At 38.8% G+C, this 8,748-nt stretch overlaps 1 pseudogene; it reads left to right on the forward strand.

Moving 5' to 3' along the window:
• Positions 1 to 5,528: 5,528 nt before the first annotated feature.
• LOC101320344 (coiled-coil domain-containing protein 112-like) lies at positions 5,529 to 7,261 on the forward strand (annotated as a pseudogene).
• Positions 7,262 to 8,748: the final 1,487 nt, after the last annotated feature.

Below are 8,748 nucleotides of genomic sequence, written 5' to 3' on the forward strand. Positions count from 1 at the left end.
TCATGTAACTGGAGGTTTGTACCTCTTAATCCCCTTCACCTATTTCTCCCTCCCCCAAGATCCTCCCCTCTGGCAACCACCTGTTTGTTCTCTGTCTCTATGACTGTTTTCATTTCGTTTTGTTTGTTAGTAAGTTTTTAGGTTTCACATATAAGTGAAATAAAACAGTATTTGTCTTTTTCTGTTTGAAATATTTCACTTAGCATAATAGACTCTAGGTCCTTCTATGTTGTCGCAAATGGCAGGAATTTTTTTTTTTTTTTTGGCTATATATACCACATCTTCTTTACCCATTTGTCTATTAGTGAACACCTAGGTTGCTTCCATATCTTGGCTACTGTAAACAGTGCTGCTATGAATACTGGAGTGTATATATCTTTTCAAATTAGTGTTTTGTTTTCTTTCCATAAATATCCAGAAGTGAAATTGCTGAATCATATGGCAGTTGTATTTTTAATATTTAGAGGAGATTCCATACTGTTTTTCATATCAGCTGCACCAATTAACAATCCCAACAGTGCATGAGGGTTCTCTTTCATTCTTGCCAATGCTTATTATTTGTGGTCTTTTTGATGATAGACATTCTGGCAGGTGTGAGCTGATATCTCATTGTGGTTTTGATTTGTATTTCACTAATGATTAGTGATGATGAGCATCTATTTATATGTCTGTTCGCCATCTATGTCTCCCTTGGAAAAAAGTCTATTCAGGTCCCCTGCCCATTTTGTTGTTGTTGTTTTTCTTGATGGGTTGTTTGGGTTCTTTTTTTGATGTTGAATTGTATGAGTTCTTTGTATATTTTGGATACTAACCCCTTACTGGATGTATCATTTACAAATATCTTCTCCCATTCACAGCCTGCTTTTTTGTTTTGTTGATAGTTTCCTTTGCTGTACAAAAGCTTTTAGATTTAATGTAGTACCATCTGTTAATTTTTGCTCTTGTTTCCCCCGCCTGAAGAGACATATCCAAAAAAAAAAATACTGCTAAGACTGATGTCAAAGAGTGTACTGCCTATATTTTCTTCTAGGGGTTTTATGGTTTCACGTCTTACATTTAAAGTCTTTAATCCATTTTGAGTTTATATTTGTATATGGTGTGAGAAAGCAGTGTAGTTTAATTCTTTTGCATATAGCTCTCCAGTTTTCCCAACACCACTTATTGAAGAGACTGTCTTTTCTCCACTGTATATTCTTGCCTCCTTTGTCATAGATTAATTGCCCATATCAGCATGAGTTTATTTCTGGGATCTCTATTCTGTTCCATCGACCTATGTGTCTGTTTTTGTGCCAGTACCATTCAGTTTTGGTTAATGTAGCTTTGTAGTATAGTTTGAAATTAGGGAATATGATACCTCCAGCTCTGTCCTTTCTTAAGATTGTTTTGGCTATTTGGAGTCTTTTGTGTTTCTATACAAATTTTAGGATTATCTGTTCTAGTTCTATGAAAAATGCCATTGGTACTTTGATAGGGATTGCACTGAATGTAGATTGCCTTGGGTAGTATGGTCATTTTAACAATATTAATTCTCCCAGTCCACAAACACAGTATATCTTTCCATTTATTTGTGCTGTCTTCAATTTCTTTCTTCAGAGTCTCACAGTTTTCCAAGTCCAAGTCTTTAATGCCTTAGTTAGGTATATTCCCAGGTATTTTATTCTTTCTGATACAATTGTAAGTGGGAATTTTAAAAATTTCTCTTTCTGAGTCATTGTTACTGTAAAGAATTGCAACTGATTTAAGTATATTAATTTTGTATAAAGCAACTTTACTGAATTGATTTCTTAATAGTTCTAATACTTTTTTGGTGGCATTTTAGGAATTTTCTGTATATAATATCATGTCACTCTGCAAAAAGTGACAGTTTTATTTCTTCCTTTCCAATTTGGATTCCTTTTCTTTTTCTTGACTAATTTCTGTGGCTAGGACTTCCAATACTGTGTTGAATAAAAGTGGTAAAAGTAGGCATCTTTGTCTTGTTCCTGATCTTAGAGGAAATGCTTTCAGCTTTTCACCACTGAGTATGATGTTGGCTGTAGGTTTGTTATTAAACATAAATGGATGTTGAATTTTGTGAAAAGCTTGTTCTGCATCTATTGAGATGATCATATGATTTTTATTCTTCAATTTGTTAATGTGGTGTATCTCATTGATTGATTTGTGGCTATGAAAAATCCTTGCATCCCTGAGATAAATTTCACTTGATCATGGAGTATGATCCTTTTAATGTATTATTGAAATTAGCTTGCTAATATTTTGTTGAGAATTTTAGCATCTATGTTCATCAGGGATATTGGCCTATAATTTTCTTTTTTTGTGGTGTCTTTTTGTCTGGTTTTGGTACCAGGGTAATGCTGGCCTTGTAGGATGAGTTTGAAAGTGTTCCTTTTGCTTTAATATTTTGGAATACTTTAAATGTTTGGTAGAATTTACCTGTGAAGTTATCTGGTCCTGGGCTTTTGTTTGTTGGGAGTGGGAGGGTTTTTTTTTAAATTACTGATTCAATTTCTTTACTAGAAATCAGTCTGCTCATATTTTCTAATTGTTCCTGATTCAGTCTTAGGAGTTTGTACACTTCTAGGAATTTGTCCATTTCTTCTAGAGTGTCCATTTTACTGGTATACCTTTTTTTATGGTAATCTCTTATAATCCTTTGTATTTCTGTGTTGTCAGTTGTAATGGCTTCTCTTCCATTTCTGAATTTATTTATTTGAGCCCTCTCATTTCTTTTCTTCATGAACCTGGCTAAAGTTTTATCAATGATCAATACTTTATCTTTTCAAAGAACCAGCTCATACTTTCATTAATTTTTTTCTATTGTCTTTTTAGTCTCTTTCATTTATTTCTGCTCTAATCTTTATTATTTCTTTCCTTCTACTAACTTTGGGTTTTGTTTATTTTTCTAGTTCCTTTAGATGTAAGGTTAGGTTGTTTATTTGAGATTTTTCTTGTTTCCTGAGGTAGGTTTTTATCACTATAAACTTCTTAGAACTGCTTTTACTCTGTCCCAGATTTTGGATCATTGTGTTTTCATTTTCATTTGTCTCTAGGTATTTTTAAAAATTTCTTCAGTGATCCATTTTAGTAGCATATTGTTTAGCCTCCACGTTTGTGTTCTTTGCAGTTTTTTTCTTGTAGTTGATTTCTAGTCTCTTAGAGTTGTGGTTGGAAAAGATCCCTATATAATTTCAATTTTCTTAAATTTACTGAAGCTTGTTTTGTGGCCTAGCATGTGATTTATCCTGGAGAATGTTCCATGTGCACTTTAAAAGAATGTATTATTCTGTTTTGGGGTGAAATGTTCTATATATATCTATTAATTTAACTTGGTCTAATGTGTCATTTAAGGCCAGTGTTTCCTTTTTGATTTTCCAGATGATCTGTCCATTGATGTAAATAGAGTGTTAAAGCCTCCTAATATTATTTTGTTACTGTCAATTTCTCCCTTCACGTCTGTTAATATTTGCTTTATCTACATAGGTGATCCAATGTTGGGTGCATACATATTTACAATTGTTATGTTTTGCTGGATCGATCCCTTTATCATTATGTAATGTCCTTCTTTGTCTCTTATTACAGTCTTTGTTTACAGCTTCCCAGATAGAATATTCTTGGTTCTATTATTCTTTTTCCTTTCATCACCTTAAAAATATTGTGCTACTCCTTCTGGTCTACAGTTTCTGCTGAAATGTCAGCTGACTGTATTATGGGATTTGCCTTGTAAGTGACTAGTTGTTTTCTTTTGCTTCTTTTACAACTCTGTACCTTTAATTTTTGCCATTTTAATTATAGTATGTCTTGGTGTGGAAGTCTTTGAATTCATTTTGTTTGGAACTCTCTGTGCTTCCTGGACCTGGATGTCTGTTTCCTTTCCCAGGTTAGGGAAGTTTTCACCTACTATGTCTTGAAATAATTTCTCTGCTCTTCTATCTCGGTTTTCCTTCTGGAACTCCTATATGCAAATGTTTGTATGCTTGGTGTTATCCCAGAGGTTCCTTAAACCATCTTCATTTTTTAAAATTCTTTTTTTCTGTTCTGCCTGGTAGATTTCCACTACTCTGTGTTCCAGACTGCTTATCTGTTTTTTTGTATCATCTAATCTACTGTTGATTCCTTGCAGTGTATTTTTTATTTCAGTTATTACATTCTTCAGCTCTGTTTGGTTCTTTATGTATCCAACCCTTTGTTAAAACTTCTGTGTCCCAAGTTCATTGAGCATCTTTATGATTCTTACCTTGAACTCTTTATTGGTAGATTGCTTATCTCAACTTCATTTATTTCTTTTTCTGAGATTCTGTCTTGTTCCTTTGTTTGGAACATATTCCTTTGTCTTGTCATTTTGCCTAATTCTCTGTTTATTTCTGTGTATTACATATATTGGTTACGTTTCCAATCCTTGAGAAATGTCCTTAGGTATGAGTCATCTTATGATGCCTGGCAGCACACTTCCCTCTGGTCACCAGAGCTATATGCTCTAGGGTGCCCCTGTGTGGGCCCTTTGACTGCGGTGGAGCCAACTATTTTGGATGTGCTGGTAATGCACGGCCGGCCTCTTGCCCAGTTTACTACCAGGTTCTGCCTTGTGCAGTGGCTTCCAAGCCACTGATAGGCAGGGCCAGGTCCTGGAGCAACTGGCTGCGAGGCTCAGGGGGCCCCAGGGCTGGTGACAGTCCACTGGTAAGTATGACCAGGTCCTGGTGTACTGCCCCCAGGGTTGATGCCAGCTTGCTGGTTGGTGGTGCCAGGTCCTGGTGCAGTGGGCTGTGTGGCCTGGGGCATGCCAGAGCTATTGTCACTTACTGGTGGGTGGGCAAGTCCCTAGTGCTAATAGACTAAGAGAGGACTCCAAATGTTACTTGGCAGTACCAGCTTCCTCATGGTAGAACAAGCTCCCAAATACGGCTGTGGCCATGTCTATATCCCCAGGGGGGTCACAGTTGTCTCCTGCTTCTCTGTGATGCTTTCCAAAAACAGCAAGTGGGTCTGACCCAGGCCACTTACTTAATTTAAAATTACTGCTTCTTCCCTGAAAGCATGTGAGATTTTGTGTGCGCCCTTTAAGAGAGGAGTCTGTTTCTCACAGCCCTCTGGCTCTGCCATATACAAGTCCTTCTGGTCTTCAAAGCCAGACGTTCTGGAGAGGCTGTGGTGGGGTGTACCCCTTGCTCCTTGGGGAGAACCTCTGAAATTGTGGTTATCCCCTCATTTGTGAATCACCTACCTGGGAGTGTGGGTCTTGACCATATATAGTGTCTCCTCCTCTCTTAGCCATCTCGCTGTGGTGCCTTCTTTAAACTTTTAGTCATGGAAAGTCTTCAGGTCGTTCTCATCAACAGTTGCTCTGTATGTCATGGCAGTTTTTCTGTGCCTGTGGGAGGAGGTGGGCTCAGTGTCTTCCTGCTCCTCTTGATGAATGAAGAAACTAAGGCACAGCTCTCCCTCTCCCTCTGGCACATCCACAGTCCCATGTCTGCATGCAGGGAACTATCTGCTGGCTCTGTACTGCCCCCTGTATGACACCCTAGGCTGTGGGCCCTCTGTGGCCCCAGTTACTCTACCAGAAAGATGGCCACACTCACGGTAGTCATGACACAGAATGATGTATGTTTTAGTACTTTGGATGGAATTCAACCTTTTCAGCTTCAAATCTGAAAGCAGAAATCTAGTTGGACTAAAAAGCAAAAAACATACATGCAGCAGAAAATTTAAAAAATCAAGTTATTAATAGAAAAAGGTAAACGGTTATCTCTACCACCAAAAAAAAAAAAAAAGGACTTCATTATTGAGCATAGTGTAGTGGAAAAATTTTAAATAAATTATCAGCAGGAAAAATTGAAAAAGCAAGAGTCCAGCAACAATTGGCCAAAATACATAATGATGTAAAGAGACTTCACCATCAGTTAAAACAAGTGACACTTAGACCTGATTTTGCTGAAAGCTCAGAGAAATAATAGAAAAAAATGGAAAATGCAATAAGCACTTTTAGATAAGAGCAGAGACTGATATATGAAGAGCTTATTAAAGAAAACAACTAAAACTGAGTTGGCTGCCGTATCCAGAAAAATTGACATGTGGACTTTGGGTCACTCAGAAATGCAGAGAGCTTTCAGAACAATGTCAGGTAAGGTTCATGTAGACAAAGTACCATCACATACTCTTCTAGCAGAAATGGTAGATTTTGAAAAATTCTTTCAGCAAACAGGAGGGCAACAAGGGCACTGGATGACTTGGATCATCAGACCTTTGTAAAAGTGAGAAACAAACATAAAGAGAAGACAATATTTATGGGAGAAATTCTAGAACCTTATCCTGAAAGAACACAGCATTAAGTGCAACAACATGAGAAATTATACAAAAATTTCTGACTGTAGAAAAAAGAATCTATTCAGAATTGGAACGCTAAAAGCAGCAAAAAAAAAAGAGGAAATCGTCAAGTTTAAGAAAGAGAATATAACTATGCTTTTTCACAATAAACAAGAAGATGATGAAAGGAAAAACAGGAACAAAGAAGAATCATAAATTGTCAGTTGAAGCTTGGGAAGAATAGAAAAGTATCTAAATGTCAATGAGATACGTTTCTCATATTTAAGAGAAGTTAAAAGAAGAAGAAAAGGAAGAGCAAAAGTAGCAGAAGAGCACCAATGCCAGTTTAGACTAAGATTACTATTATTACGTTACATCGAGAAGAAGAATTAAAAAGAGGAAGAACTTGTGAGGCTTGAAAAAGAAATAAGTGAAAAGTTAGACAAGGCAGAAAAAGGAAAACTGTTGCCAATGCAATTTTCAGGTTTCAAGAAAGAGATTTACATAAACTTGAACTGAAAATTCTAGATAGACAGGCAAAGGAAAAGGTAAAGGTAGAACAAAAAAGACTGGAAAAATTACAAGAAAAGCAAGAAAAGAGTGAAAAAATGTTAGTAGATCCCTCTAGGCTTTACAAAACTTTTACCAAAGGTTGGAAAGAATGGCCCAAAGATATAGGATCATCAAGTTCTGGGCCACTGCTTCATATTCCACATGGGGCTATTCCAATCTGCAGACAAAGAGACTAGAGAAGAATATGAGATAATGAACTTGGCATACAGTTGATGAGAATGTTAATATTCAGTTATTCTGGGAAACACAGTGACAACTACGTTCTTTAAATATCACTAGCCTAATCGATTGATTATTCATTACAATTGCATGTGAATCGGGAGATATTACATTCCACACTGACACTGCCGTTATTATTTCCTGTTTATACTAAGAGGGCAGTTAGTTTACAGGTTGGCCTATTACTGATGTCAAAGCTATTTAAATAAGTTTATGTTAGAAACATTATTTCACTGAATGCACAAAACATTTAGAAGGTTTAGTTTATGGCATATCAAAATTAATTGGGACAATGTTAGAGTGACATTTTTTAAACCCCTGATTCACAACTTTTAGAACCCGGATGTCAGTTAGTTTGAGTCATAGGAATGTAAAGTTCTCCTTTTAGAGTTGTAAAATAAGTTAACATTTTTTCTAAGTTTAACAAACTGGTAGCTTGGCAATTAGTGAACTTTTGTATAACAGGCATTATCTATTTGGTTGAAGAGAAAAAAAAAGAAAATGAAAAAGAAAAAAAACCTAAGACAGAAAGTTCCCCAAGTCCACAAAGTCATAACAGAGCTGAGATTCAAACCCAGTGTGTCTGGTTCTAGAGTCCATCCTCTTAACCACTATGCAGATTGCTCCCCACAGCAGAAAACTTTAAAGATCTCACGAATATTCTCACGGATCTTGAGAAAGTATTACTGCCTTAAAACAAGAAAAGGATGCTCTGAGAAAAGTGTAAACAGAGACCTGGAAAGCGCTCTTAGCTGTTAAAAATTTGAGTGAGAAAAACGAAACAATTAAAGGACCAGACCACAATATCCTAGTTACCAAAATAGTAGTTGCATGGAAACTGGCTTATGCACCACCCCCAGGGCGACTGGCGCTGTCCCATGGTTATGGAATCAGGTCGCTGCTGCTGCTGCTACTACAGAGGGGCCCGCTGTCACCCAGGCCCCTCAGGTCCCCCACGGGCACAGCTGGTTGCACCCTGCCCCCGACCCCAGGGATTCCTTGTAGTTGCCAAGGAACTCCTCGGCACCAATAAATACGTGACCTGCCATGGTGGAGGAGCTACCCCATGGGACCATCCTTGACCAAGAGGAGCTGGGACTGGGCAATACACGCACCCTCCAGAGGGACCCTGCGGAGATGCACAGCTTCACGCTTCTTCCGTGCAGATGCCCCGTAGGTCCCAGCCGTCAGCTTTGCGAGTGGCTGCAGCATTCTCAGTCATGCTCCCCCAACTTGCTCGCCACACGCCGTCTTCTTTCCCTGCTTCTCTGGCAAAACACTGCCTAGCAGTAAGCTTTTATCTAGGTGCCGTGTCCTGGGAAATCCAGTCCAAGACAGGAGACTTCAGAGGATACCTGTGTCAGCGCTGCGGCGGCAGCAGGACCACCCTCCCCGAGAGAAGCCAGATCTCGCGGGATCGTGGGAGTTCTCGTGGGACCGCGGGAGTTCTCGCAGGATCGCGGGGCCAGGTGGCGCCCAGGATGAGAAGTACCCGTGCTCCCGGCGTGATTCCCGGTTCCAGCACCTCTGTCAGGAGCGTGGTCACACCACCCATCAGGCACACCGCCTGTGGCTCGCTCCTCCTCCGAGTCACAGAGCGGCGGCGCCTCTTGGGAGGAGGATCAGACTGGTGTGGGGGAATGGCTCTGGCCC

Source organism: Tursiops truncatus, chromosome 12, assembly GCF_011762595.2.
Source record: "Tursiops truncatus isolate mTurTru1 chromosome 12, mTurTru1.mat.Y, whole genome shotgun sequence".
NCBI classification, from domain to species: Eukaryota; Metazoa; Chordata; class Mammalia; order Artiodactyla; family Delphinidae; genus Tursiops; species Tursiops truncatus.